Source organism: Aotus nancymaae, unplaced genomic scaffold, assembly GCF_030222135.1.
Source record: "Aotus nancymaae isolate 86718 unplaced genomic scaffold, 86718_ANA_hifiasm-v0.15.2.pri h1tg000051l, whole genome shotgun sequence".
NCBI classification, from domain to species: Eukaryota; Metazoa; Chordata; class Mammalia; order Primates; family Aotidae; genus Aotus; species Aotus nancymaae.
In genome coordinates this window covers 25,161,128-25,175,802 of record NW_026988465.1, presented here as the reverse complement: position 1 = coordinate 25,175,802, position 14,675 = coordinate 25,161,128, and the positions used below count along the sequence as shown (strand labels likewise).

Sequence of the window (14,675 nt, the reverse complement as noted above, 5' to 3'; positions counted from 1 at the left end):
GCAATCTGAAACACTCTGGACTGAGAGTTTCACGGCAAGCACAGCTGGACTGTCCCAGGGGAAGGGTGTCCACCATTACTGAGACAGTCCACCACTACGGAGGCAGTCCGCCATTACTGAGGCAATCTGCCATTACTGAGGCAGTCTGCCATTACAGAGACAGTCCACCATTACTGAGGCATACAGCCATTACCGAGACAGTCCGCCATTACTGAGGCAATCTGCCATTACTGAGGCAGTCCGCCATTACAGAGACAGTCCACCATTACTGAGGCATACAGCCATTACCGAGGCAGTTCTAACTATACCCCTATAAACAAAACTACAAGGACGTTCACACAGCAGCCGGGTAGAGCCCACAGCAGCTCAGCAACGCCTCTGCTGGCAGACTGTGATGAGGCTACCTCCTCAATGGGCATGCATCTCTGAAAAAAGGCAGCAGAATGACAGGAACCTATAAATAAAGCCCCACCTTCCCAGGACAGAGCACCTGGGAAAAAAAAGGCAGTTATGAGTTCCGCTGCAGCAGACTTAAACATACCTGCCCCACAGCTCTGAACAGAACAACAGAGCTCCCAGCTCAGCACTTGAGCTCCTATAAGGTACAGACTGTTTCCTCAAGCAGCTCCCTGACCCCATATAACCAAAGAGACACCACATAAAGGAGACCTCAGGCTGACATTTGGAGGGTATCCTTCTGGGAAAAAGATAACGGAAGAAGAAACTGGCAGCAACCCTTACTGTTCAGCAGCCACCGCAGGTGATCCCCAGGCAAGCAGGGTCTGGAGTGGACCTCCAGCAGTCCTGCAGCAGGGGGGGCCTGACTGTTAGAAGGAAAACTAAGAAACAGAAAGAAATAACTTCATCAGCAACAAAAAGGATGTCCACTCAGAGACTCCATCTGAAAGTCACCAACCACAAAGACCACAGGAAGACAGATCCATAAAGATGGGAAGAAACCAGTACAAAAAGGATGAAAACATCCAAAACCAGAACGCTTCTCCTCCTCCAAAGGATCACAACTCCTCACCAGCAAGGCAACAAGGCTGGATGGAGAATGAGTCTGATGAATTGACAGAAACAGGCTTCAGAAGGTGGGTAATAACAAACTTCTCTGAGCTAAAAGATCATGTTCTAACCCAATGCAAAGAAACTAAGAACCTTGAAAAAAGGTTTGACAAAATGCTAACTAGAATAAACAGCTTAGAGAGGAATATAAATGAATTGATGGAGCTGAAAAACACAACACGAGAACTTCACAAATCATACACAAGTTTCAATAGCCGAATTGACCAAGCAGAAGAAAGGATATCACAGACTGAAGATCAACTCAATGAAATAAAATGAGAAGGCAAGTTTAGAGAAAAAAGAGTAAAAAGAAATGAAGAAAGCCTCCAAGAAATATAGGATTATGTGAAAAGACCTAACCTACATTTGATAGGTGTACCTGAATGTCACGGAGAGAATGAAACCAAGCTGGAAAACGCTCTTCAGGATATTATACAAGAGAACTTCCCCACCTAGCAAGGCAGGCCAACATTCAAGTCCAGGAAATACAGAGAACACCACAAAGATATTCCTCAAGGAGAGCAACCCCAAGGCACATAATCGTCAGATTCACCAGAGTTGAAATGAAGGAAAAAATGCTAAGGGTAGCCAGAAAGAAAGGTCGAGTTACCCACAAAGGGAAGCCCATCAGACTCACAGCGGATCTCTCAGAAGAAACCCTTCAAGCCAGAAGAGAGTGGGGGCCAATATTCAACATCCTTAAAGAAAAGAACTTTCCACCTAGAATTTCATATCCAGCCAAACTAAGCTTCATAAGTGAAGGATTAATTGAACAAGCAATTGCTCAGAGATTTCATCACCACCAGGCCTGCTTTACAAGAGCTCCTGAAAGAAGCACTAAACATAGAAAGGAACAACCAGTACCAGCCACTCCAAAAACGTACCAAATGGTAAAGAGCATCAACACAGTGAAGAAACCACATCAACTAATGGGCAAAACAACCAGCTAGCATCAAAATGGCAGGATCAAATTCACACATAACAATATTAACCTTAAATGTAAATGGGCTAAATGCCCCAATCAAAAGACACAGACTGGAAAATTGGATAAAAAGTCAAAATCCATCAGTGTGCTGTATCCAGGAAACCCATCTCACATGCAAGGATACACATAGGCTCAAAATAAAGGGATGGAGGAAGATCTACCAAGCAAATGGAGAGCAAAAAAAAAGCAGGAGTTGCAGTCCTAGTCTCTGATAAAATAGACTTTAAACCAACAAAGATCAAAAAAGACAAAGAAGGGCATTACATAATGGTAAAAGGATCAATGCAACAAGAAGAGCTAATGATCCTAAATATATATGCACCCAATACAGGAGCACCCAGATACATAAAGCAAATTCTTAATGGCCAATAAAGAGACTTAGATTCCGACACAATAATAGTGGGAGAATTTAACACTCCACTGTCAATATTAGACAGATGAATGAAACAGATTAACAAGGATATCCAAGACTTGAACTCAGACCTGAACCAAGAAAACCTAACAGACATTTACAGAACTCTCCACCCCAAATCCACAGAATATACATTCTTCTCAGCATGACATCACACCTACTCTAAAACTGACCACATAATTGGAAGTAAATCACTCCTCAGCAAATGCAAAAGAATGGAAATCATAACAGTCTCTCAGACCACAGTGCAATCAAATTAGAACTCAGAATTCAGAAACTAACTCAGAACCACACAACTTCATGGAAACTGAACAACTGGCTCTTGAATGTTGACTGGATAAACAATGAAATTAAGGCAGAAATAAAGATGTTCTTCGAAACCAACGAGAACGAAGACAAATGTACCAGAATCTCTGGGACACATTTAAAGCAGTGTCTAGAGGAAAATTTATAGCAATAAATGCCCACATGAGAAGTGAGAAAATATCTAAAACTGACACCCTATCATCAAAATTGAAAGAGCTAGAGGAGCAAGATCAAAAAAACTCAAAAGCTAGCAGAAGACAAGAAATAACTAAAATCAGAGCAGAACTGAAGGAGATAGAGACACAAAAACCCTTCAAAAAATCAATAAATCCAGGAGCTGGTTTTTTGAAAAGATCAACAAAATAGACCATTAGCCAGATTAATAAAAAGGAAAAGAGAGAAGAATCAAATAAATGCAATAAAAAACGATAAAGGGGATATCACCACAGATTCCACAGAAATGCAAACCATCATCAGAGATTATTATGAACAACTCTATGCACATAAACCAGTAAACCTGGAAGAAATGGATAAATCCCTGGACACTTACACCCTCCCAAGCCTAAACCAGGAAGAAGTCAAAACCCTGAATAGACCAATAACAAGGGCTGAGGTTGATGCAGCAATTAATAGCTTACCAACCAAAAAAAGCCCAGGTCCAGATGGGTCCACAGCCAAATTCTACCAGACATACAAAGAGGAGCTGGTACCACTCCTTCAGAAACTATTCCAAACAATCCAAAAAAAGGGAATCCTCCTGAAATCATTTTATGAAACCAACATCATCCTGATACCAAAACCTAAAGAGACTCAACAAGAAAATAAAACTTCAGGCCAATATCCATGATGAACATAGATGCAAAAATCTTCAATAAAATACTGGCAAAGCAATTGCAACAGCACATCAAAAAGCTTATCCATCACAATTAAATAGGCTTCATCCTGGAGATGCAAGGCTGGTTCAACATACGCAAGTCTATAAACGTAATTCACCACATAAACAGAACCAAAGACAAAAACTACATGATTATCTCAATAGATGCAGAGAAAACCTTCGACAAAATTCAACAACGCTTTATGCTAAAAACTCTCAATAAACTAGGTATCGACGGAACATATCTCAAAATAATAAAAACTATTTACGATAAACCCACAGCCAATATCATACTGAATAGACAAAAACTGGAAGCATTCCCTTTGAAATCTGGCACTAGACAAGGATGCCCTCTCTCACTACTCCTATTCAGTATAGTATTGGAAGTTCTGGCCAGAGCAATCAGGCAAGAAAAAGAAATAAAGCGTATTCAATTAGGAAAGGAGGAAGTCAAATTGTCTCTATTTGCAGATGACATGATTGTATATTTAGAAGACCCTATCGTCTCAGTCCAAAATCTCCTGAAACTGATAAGCAACTTCAGCAAAGTCTCAGGATACAAAATCAATGTGCAAAAATCACAAGCATTCCTATACACCAATAACAGACTTAAAGAGAGCCAAATCAAGAACAAACTGCCATTCACAATTGCTACAAAGAGAACAAAATACCTAGGAATACAACTAACAAAGGATGAAAAGGACCTCTTCAAGGAGTACCACAAACCACTGCTCAATGAAATAAGAGAGGACACAAACAGATGGAGAAACATTCCATGTTCATGGTTAGGAAGAATCAATATTGTGAAAATGGCCAAACTGCCCAAAGTAATTTACAGATTCAATGCTACCCCCATCAAGCTACCAATAAACTTCTTCACAGAACTGGAAAAAAACACCTTAAACTTCATATGGAACCAAAAGAGAGCCCACATAGCCAAGTCAATTCTAAGCAAAAAGAACAAAGCTGGAGGCATCATGCTACCTGACTTCAAACTATAATACACGGCTACAGTAATCAAAACAGCATGGTACTGGTACCAAAACAGAGATATAGACCAATGGAACAGAACAGAGGCCTCAGAGGCAATGCCACACATCTACAAACATGTGATCTTTGACAAACCTGACAAAAACAAGCAATGGGAAAAGGATTCCTTGTTTAATAAATGGTGTTGGGAAAACTGGCTAGCCATGTGCAGAAAGCAGAAACTGGACCCCTTCCTGACACCTTACACTAAACTTAACTCCCGATGGATTAAAGCCTTAAACATAAGACCTAACACCATAAAAACCTTAGAAGAAAACCTAGGCAAAACCATTCAGAACATAAGCATAGGCAAGGACTTCATGACTAAAACACCAAAAGCATTGGCAACAAAAGCCAAAATAGACAAATGGGATCTAATTAAACTCCACAGCTTCTGCACAGCAAAAGAAACACTCATTAGAGTGAACCAGCAACCAACAGAATGGGAAAAAAATTTTGCAATCTACCCATCTGACAAAGGACTTATATCCAAAATCTACAAAGAACTAAAACAGATTTACAAGGAAAAAACAAACCCATTCAAAAGTGAGTGAAGGATATGAACAGCCACTTTTCAAAAGAAGACATATATGAGGCCAACAAACATGAAAAAATGCTCATCACTGGTCATTAAAGAAATGCAAATCAAAACTACACTGAGATACCATCTCATGCAAGTTAGAATGGCAATCATTAAAAAATCTGGAGAAAACAGATGCTGGAGAGGATGTGGAGAAATAGGAACACTTTTACACTGTTGGTGGGAGTGTAAATTAGTTCAACCATTGTGGAAGATAGTCTGGCGATTCCTCAAGGACCTAGAAATAGAAATTCCATTTGACCCAGCAATCCCATTACTGGGTATATATCCAAAGGATTATAAATAGTTCTATTATAAGGACACATGCACACATATATTCAGTGCAGCCCTGTGTACAATAGCAAAGACTTGGAGCCAACCCAAATGCCCATCAATGATAGACTGGACAGGGAAAAAGTGGCACATATACACCATGGAATACTATGCAGCCATAAAAAACAATGAGTTTGTGTCCTTTGTAGGGACATGCATGAACCTGGAAACCATCATTCTCAGCAAACTGACACAAGAACAGAGAATCAAGCACTGCATGTTCTCAATGGTAGGCGGGTGTTGAACAATGAGAACACATGGACACAGGGAGGGGAGTATCACACACTGAGGTCTGTCGGTGGGGGACTAGGGGAGGGACAGTGAGGGGTAGGGAGTTGGGGAGGGATAACATGGGGAGAAATGCCAGATATAGGTGATGGGGATGGAGGCAGCAAACCACATTGCCATGTATGTACCTATGCAACAATCCTGCATGTTCTTTACATGTACCCCAGAACCTAAAATGCAGTTTTACATATATATACATACATACATATATATATATATATATATATATATATATGAAGATGGATTAAAGATTTAAAAGTAAGACTGCAAACTATAAGAATCCTAGAAGAAAACCTAGGAAATGCCATTCTGGACATCAGCCTTGGGAAAGAATTTATGACTAAGTCCTTAAAAGCAATCTCAACAAAAATGAAAATTGACAAATGGGACCTAATTAAAGAGCTTCTTCACAGTAAAATAAATTATCAACAGTAAATAGCCTACAGAATGAGAAAAAAAAAATACTTGCAAACTGCATCCAGCAAAGATCTGATATGCAGAATTTATAAGGAACTCAAACAATTCAACAAGCAAAAAAAATCCCGTTAAAATTTGGTCAAAACACATGACATATCTCAAAAGAAGACATGCAAACATGAAAAAATGTGAAAGATCACTAATCATCAGAGAAATGCAAATAGAAAACACAGTGAGAACCATCTTACACTCAGTCAGAATGGTTGTTATTTAGAAGTCAAACAATAAGAGATGCTGGTGAGGCTGAGGAGCAAAAGGAATGCTTTTACACAGTTCAGCAACTGTGGAAAGCAGTTTGGTGATTTCTCAAAGAACTGCCATTCAACCCAGCAATCCCACTGCTGGGTATGTACCCAGAGAAAAATAAATCATTCTACCAAAAAGATATATGCACTCATATGTTCATTACAGCACTATACACAATAGCAAAAACATGGAATCAACTTAGATGTCCATCAGTGGTAGGATAAAGGAAACATGGTAAATATACACCGTGGAATACAGGTGGGCGCCACCACTCCTGGCTAATTTTTTTGTAGTTTTTGCAGAGATAAGTTCTTGCTATGTTACCCAGGCTGGTCTCAAATTCCTGGGTTGAAGCAATCTGTCCACCATGGCCTCCCAAAGGGCTGGGATTACAGGAATAAGCCACTGCCTCTGGCCAAATTATATTCTTTATGTTGTTTATACATTTAAATAAATGCCAAAACCACAGTATATTTTTATTACACATTTTTAATTTCCTTTCTTATACCAAGTAGCAAAGCTCATGAGAAGGATCTCTTTAAGAAGTCTTGGATATACAGAGATTCCAGGGCACCATCAGTTATTGACTTAGGATAATAAGATCCCAAATGGAGCAAGGCTTCCACTAAACCTTGACTTGCTTATTTCTAGAGTGTCTCTGTCACATATTCTCATATTTACTGTGATCCCCTTTTTATGGTGTCCATTATTATTATAACTCAACCTAAAATCATCATCATTAACAGTCCTTTCCTGCTTCTTACTGCTGGTTACTATTCGAAAGTTCTTATACTTGGTCCGTATTTCTTTGCTTACCCATATGCATCACTTTGCCACTGCAAAAGTTTCAGACAGTCTTCTTGCTCTCAAATCTTGTCCCTTCTACACATCTTGATTTGCTTCTTATTTTGCTTTGCATTTTTTTAGTGACCTTCATCAGTCTTCTTGCTAACCACTTCCCTTTCCTACATGCAGAAGCCCTGTTACTCACATTCTAAAATAGTTGGCTCATAAATCTAAATTGTACTCATTGAATTTATATTCTTCCTTGGCCAGTTCATCTACTTGTAGCTTCAGATGGTGATTCCAGAAGCAAATACAGAAATATACGTCCAAAGCAAGAAACATGAAGAAAGGGAAACACACAGAGACATACCTGGCAGACCCAAATGAAAATTTTACAGAAGCTGAAGGAGAAGTTAGGTACATTCCATGATTAAGAAACAAGTCAAACTCAATGACTCCAAAACGAACTTTATCTAGAATTTAGTACATAATCAGCATCAGAGGCTTCTCTGAACACAGAAAGCCTTGCAGCATGGTCCACATGGGGGAGGCTTTACTCCAAATGCAGACCTCGCTCAGCATCAAAGAAAGCACACTCTAAGCCCCATCCACTGTATATGAAGAGTGTGGGAAGACCCTTAGATCAAACAATGGCCTTATTCATCAAATGGCAATCCAAAAGGAAGGAAAAATCCAAAATGTGATGGGTGTGGAAAATCAGTTGAAAATCAGTCTTTAGTCGACATTGGAGACTTTACACAGGTGAGAAACACTTGTTGAAAAGGCTTTACTCAGAATGCAAGAGATTTTGATGATCTTAAAAAAACATTTGGAAGAGAAATGCTTTGGTTGGAATCAGTGTAGTAAAACCTTGATTCATCAGTCTGCCTTGATTCAGCACCAGGTAGTTCATACAGCAGAGAATGCTTGTAAGTGCCATGACAGTGGGAAAGCTTCTTTATACAACGTATCCCTCTTTTGGCTTCAGGAGATCCACTAGAGGAAAAAATTCTTTAAATGTATTCAGTGTTAGCTTTCAGTTAGACAGCAGGCCACACAGAGCAGCAGAGATCCACTACGGGGAGAAATCCTGCAAATAGGACTGCCATGGGCAACCCAGCATCTGCACTAAGAATGCTCACTCAAAGGAGAAAGAAGATACCCAATAAGAAAGTAAGAGTCACAACGGGAGCCTTCCCGGAAATGAGTTTCTGAAGGACAAGCTCTGTGAGCATAATGAAATTGAGACTAGTGACTCTAATTACTAAGTCTTGTGAAACATCAGAACACGCACTCCTCAAGGGTGAAATACCTCAAAGGTACTGATTGTGGGAAGCACTTGAGCCCAGGACTTACCCAACATTAGAAAACGTATGCAGACCAATCCTACAAATATGAAGAATGTAGGAAGACCTTAAGTGCAAACGCTAGCTGTTTTAGACATTAAAAAAGCATACATGCACTGGAGAGAGGCCCCATAAATGCAATGAATGTTAGAAAGCCTCCTGCCAGTTGTTAGCCCTTAACCAGCACCAGTCTTTCCGTGCTGGAGAGGAGCACTATTATTGCAATGAGTATGGCAAAGACTTCAGAACACAGGCCTGTTTTACCATCTCTGAGTACAAACCGGAGGAAAAGCCTTTTCAGTGTAAACTGTGTAGTAAGTTTAGTAAACTATTTTTAAATTTGAGACTATCGTAAAACAGCATAGTAAGCAATATTGATTAAACGTCAGCAAAGATTTTATGATTGCTTTTAAAGTGGGAAATCTGCCTTTACTGTAAATACCTTATTTATCACCCAGATTATCGTTATCACACAGATTATCGACCAAGAAATTGAATAAACTGGTGTCAGACATCAAAGCAAGTTGTCTATAATGTATTATTGTAAATGCCATTTACTGTGAACGTATTATAGCTAGGTACTAGTAGTAGATACTTCACACATGAAATGTTTTAGAGTGGAGGCAACTGAAGCTTAGTGGAGTGGTCATGTGTTCAAGGTCGCTGTGACGTATTTCACAAATGCTGTCTTGACCCAGTTTCAAAGTGATGGCTAACAACTCTTCAATTTCCCTTTGCAGGTAGTTTGCTAAGTCCCCATCCCAATCTCTTTACTTATTGGTCCCCCATTCTTTGAAGCCACTGTGCACACACCACAAATGCCTCCCTTATCAGGGCCTCATTCTCTGAGGACAGGTACTAGACAACTAGGGACAGCACCTGTGACCCAGAGGCTATGAAATTAACCAGTCTAAGGGAGCCCCTGAAACCAAGCTAAGTCCTCCTGCTTGCCATGAATACACTGCCTTCTGCAGCTCCAGCTTGCCCTTACTCTGTCCCTGGGTCCGACTCTGTGTAGTTCCGCATGGCGGCTTCTCTCTTTTGGAGCTGTAAGTAACAAAGTTCTGCTTTTCATCATCAGTATGTTGTGTCCCTTCATCAAAGAATCTTTAAATCTTATAAAACAGTCACTCGGTTATTAAGTGCCAGAAGTGAGGTTCAGTCCTATATCAAAATCTCTTAGATTCAGACCCTTTCTCTTAAACCGGTGCTCTGCTTCTGTGTCACCCTGACTCTCTCCTCATGACATCAAAATCAGCTACTGCTGCAGCTCCCAACAGTGTTCCTTTTACTGTTTGTGGTAGACAGTTTACCACCTTCCCCTATTTTTCTCCCTTTCTCCTTTCCTTTATTTATACACATATTCTCAATGCTTTTATTCAATCCTACATGAAACTCAACAGTCTTCAAAGTGGGAGGAATTTCCTATAGGGCACCTTAGAAGTCATGCAAAACATATCAGTTTTACCAAAAGATCAAAGTCTATTTTCTACACACACACACACACACACACACAGCAGATGTTGTAGATGGGCCATGAGATCTTAGTGATCTGTGAATTTCAAGACCCTGAGGACCTGTAACTCAGATTACCATCCAGCCCTTCCAAAGCAACCATCTGCATTAAACAACAAAACTGCCTGGTGGATGCTTCTAGGATAGGTACATTTTACTATTTTGTTAATATGTTCATATCATTCACCTTGAGCATTGTTCACCTTGGGCATCTGCATTTTGACAAATACTCAAAATGTTAATTTTCCTTTTTAGGGGACAAAGTCTCATTCTGTCATCCAGGCTTCAGTGCAGTGGTGCAATCGTGGCTCACTGCAAGCCTCAACTTCCTTGGCCTCAAGTGATCCTATCACCTTGGCTTCCCAGAGTGCTGGGATTACAGGCATGCACCACTGCCCTTAAATGTTTCTTTTGCTGTTGTCTTTCTCTCTCTCTCTTTCTTTTTAACCATGAAAATTGCCAACATGCTACTGTCTTTTTCTAATCAAAGTAAGACAAGCTTATAATTTTTTATACACCACTATGCCCTGAAAGGTTTATAATATTTAAAAAAATCAAATAGCAAACCAGGTTTTATGATGAAAAGCAACAAATCTACTTTATCATTTGACACACGCCCCAGTACTCCTGAGGGCTACCTTTGCTATCCCTGCTTCTCATAATGGTCACCTCCACATCATTAAGCAATTTGGTTCTAGTGCTTTCTTGTTGTTTTTTTGTTCGTTTACTCTAAACATTGCCTATTGAATATCTACAATATTCAATTCGAATTTAAGTCACAATCTTCAATGTATGATTATGTTACTATTCTCAGCTCCTACTTTTGTCTCCCTGGGAGGGAGAGCAGCTTAAATTTTTACTCACTTTTACTCTTTTAACTCGCTTTTTAAAACAAGGTTTTATTCAATTTGTACCCAGTTACATGGCTCAGTTTCTGCTTACCAGCATGGACCTATTGAAATAGTTTTCAGACTTTTTCTTAATCTGTTGCACATTTCTTAAAGACAGCTGAGAGATGACCTGCAAAAAACAAATGATATCAGTAGTTCATCAATTAGACACTGTTTGGTTTTTTAAAAAAACAGCTAGTTATGGACTCTCCGATTAGAGGTGTAGATAGGAAGCAAAACATTCTACTGTATCCACGTGAACCCTGAGAGTTCTTCCTTTATTGATATATTTACCTGTGTTCTCACTATATGCTTTCTCTGAAGTACCTGTGTTCTCAACTACATACTTTCTGAAGCTCACAGAATTCACATCATAAAACTTTGTTTTGCTTTTGGCTTCTGATTTCAAATCTGTAAATGAAATACTTCCCGCAGTATTTTATTGGTCAAATCAATCATTAACCCACTCAGATTCAAGGGAAAGTGACAGAGACCCCACCATCTTGATGAGAAATGTCAAAGAATTTGTAGCCATCTTTAATTTTCCACAATACCTTTATCCACCTCAGATTTAAAATACAAAGGAAAAATAAGCCTTTATTGGAAACTTTTCCTAAATAATTTCTCAACTGTCTCCATCCCCTTTCAATCTCAGTAAATAAACCTGACACAATTATGAGCAATCAAGTTTATACATGCTTTCATGTTCACAAAGTAAGAGTGAGCTTCTGATATCACAGTTTTACCTTTTCTCTTATTCTTTGAGCTCTAGATCTCAACATCTGCTTTTTTTCCCTTTTGATTTTAAGGGCAGTTAGAAGGCTTGCCAATATATCACAAGAAACGTTCTCCTTTTTAAATGTTAGAGTTATTCGGTTAGTAAAATGGCCAAAAAGTGTTAGTAATAACATTAGACAAAAATTATTTAAAATAAAGGTATTCTGGAGATCCATTTTTGTCTGCTCTTTGTCTCTATATCCCTGTGTTTCTCCAGAGTCAAAAGATGGAGAATGGTTTTACTCAGAGTTCTCTCTGTCTTAAGCTCTCTTTGTGCTTAGATGCTCTTTTCTTGTGGCTACACTGCATCTATGACAAAAAGTTGACTGTTTTACCTATGTCCCTGGGAACTATGCCAAGTCAATCATCCTTGGTGCAAGCTGACTTTTTAAGTGAGACTTTCATATCAGCTTCTTGCAGTAAGTCATGCCAAGTGGAACTTGGAAAACACTGAGTTGCAAAAATCTTTCTAGATGCCTAGAAAAGAACCCCAAAGTGAGCTTGAGGTTCACTTCCAGGTTGAATTCAAGTTGTTGTCCAATAATTTCTCTGTGTCTGTTGTTTTCTGAGATGTTGTATGGCTTCACATAAGATTTGAGCCCTGGTAAGGTATGAGGAGGGATCTCTCTCTCCCTTCTCCCCAGATGCCCTGAAAGAAGAGTCTACAAAAGGGCACTCCAGAAATCTGTCCTAGGCTGTCTTTTAGCACCACACACTTCGTGAGATATCTTAATCATTTTAACAATTACTGAAAGGTAAAAGGCTCCAAAATATGGATCTCAAGCTAACTCTTTTCTCATGACTCCTAGACCCACAAATCCCTAAACCAATCCATTAACAAATAGCAACATCTACAGTGTGATGCTTTCCAGGATTTCAAGCTTAACATGGCCAAGCTGAGCTCATACATTTCTTCTCAAAATGCTACCTGTCATTTAGTGTCCCTGGTCTTGGTGGAGGGACCACCATCCTCTGATGATGCCAAGCTTTTTTTGGTTCTCTTAACCCCCACATAGTCAATGACGAAGGCCTGATCCATTTATCCTCCTGAGTATTTCTCAGTTTCATTCCCTCATATTTAGCATTTTAAAAGTCAGGTCTCCCCTGATCCCATTTAATCTTGTGTGTACGTCACTTCATATTTTTGTCAAAGTATCTTTGAGATGGATTTCTGGAAGTGGTATTGCAGGAACAAAGGGTAAACTTACATATATAATTTTGCTGTACAGTATTATTTTTCCCAACTATGGGTCGTACCATTTTGCATTCCCACTGGAATATCCCTTTCCTCATGAGTAGAGTGTACTGTCAAACTTTTGGACCATTGCCAATCTAATGACTAATGGTACCTCACTCAGCATAGTTTTTAATTCGTATGTTCATATTTTGAGTGAAGTTGAACATTTTTACAGATGTTTGAGGGCTGCTAGCATTTTTATTCTGTCAACTATCTTCTGGCCATTTTCTCTATATGTTGCAAACCTTTTTCTTTACTTGTGGTATTTTTTTTGACAAGCAATACATTTTAATTTCATGTAGTCAGATTTGTTACTTGTATGGTTTTTGGATTCTGAGTCATATGGTTAGATAATGTTTCCCCATTCCCAGTATTAGAATTATTATTCATGTTTTCTTCTAATACATGTATAGGTGGATATTTTACATTTAGATCTCAGATCCATTTAGAATTTATCTCGATTGTGATGTGTGGTGGGAATTACAAATCCAGTGTAGGTTTGCCAAATGGTTGTCATCCCAGTACAACTTCTAAGTGATTCATTTTGCCATTTATATGTGATGTCACCTTCATCATTTACTGAATATCCTTATATACCTGCATCTATTTCTGGTATATTCTTTCTCTGTTAATAAACTAAAATAATATGTGTATGTTCCAGTATCTGAAAAGGCTGTCCCTCACCACTGTTCTTTTTCATGGGTTTCCTGTCTATTCTTACTTATGTCCCCACTTGAACTTTATAATCAAGTTATCTAATTCCAGAACAATATTGGTTGATATTTTTGTTGGAATACTATAGTTGCATACATATTTAGGAAGGACTGACCTCTTTGAGTCTTTCCAAGAACAGCATATTGCTTTCTATTTGTGTAATGTACACTTGGCCATTTAGGAGTGTTTTAAAGCTTCCCCCAGAGAAGTTTTGCTCATTTCTTGTTTATTCCTATTTTTACTTTTTTTGTTACTATTGTAAATATGGTATCCTCTTCCATTATATCTCGTAACTGGTTATCATCGACTATTCACATATATGAAGGGCGTTGATTTTAGTGTGTTAATTTTACATCTTGCTAATGTACTAAATTATTCTTTTTATATAGTTTTTCCATTGAACTGGTCTGTCTGATGTATAATCATATCATAAGCGCATAAAAAAGAACATCAAGAGAATCGTGGATGGCGAAATTGCCAGCAGAAACCAGCAGGCTGGCCCCTGAGAAGGAGTCCCTTCGCCACCACTAAGCGTGGAGTTGGGAAGGACCTCCGAACCCAAAGTGAATGGAGATGCAAGGGATTTCCCAGTCTTCAGATCAGTTCTACAAGCCTCCACCACCCGTAGGGTCGGGGGAAGTGTGGACAATGGCTGGGTAAAGAAAAGGAGGAAGATAAACCCGTACCTCTTACCCGAGGGCCTGAGAGCCCTCAGCTTCACTCTCGCGTAGGGCGCGGAAACACTACTGAGTTGAAAGCCCCTCTACCCTCTTCCGGAGAGGCTGCGGAAGTGCGCCCGCCGCGGGGGCCGG

General features: G+C 39.3%; 1 long non-coding RNA gene across 1 annotated transcript; it reads right to left on the bottom strand.

Moving 5' to 3' along the window:
* Positions 1-7,069: 7,069 nt before the first annotated feature.
* On the bottom strand, positions 7,070-14,629 carry LOC105726388 (uncharacterized). The gene is made up of 2 exons (XR_010337596.1): positions 14,550-14,629; positions 7,070-11,265 (listed from the first exon to the last, which is right to left on the bottom strand). It is a non-coding gene; the product is annotated as an uncharacterized LOC105726388 (long non-coding RNA).
* Between the last annotated feature and the right edge of the window lie 46 nt (positions 14,630-14,675).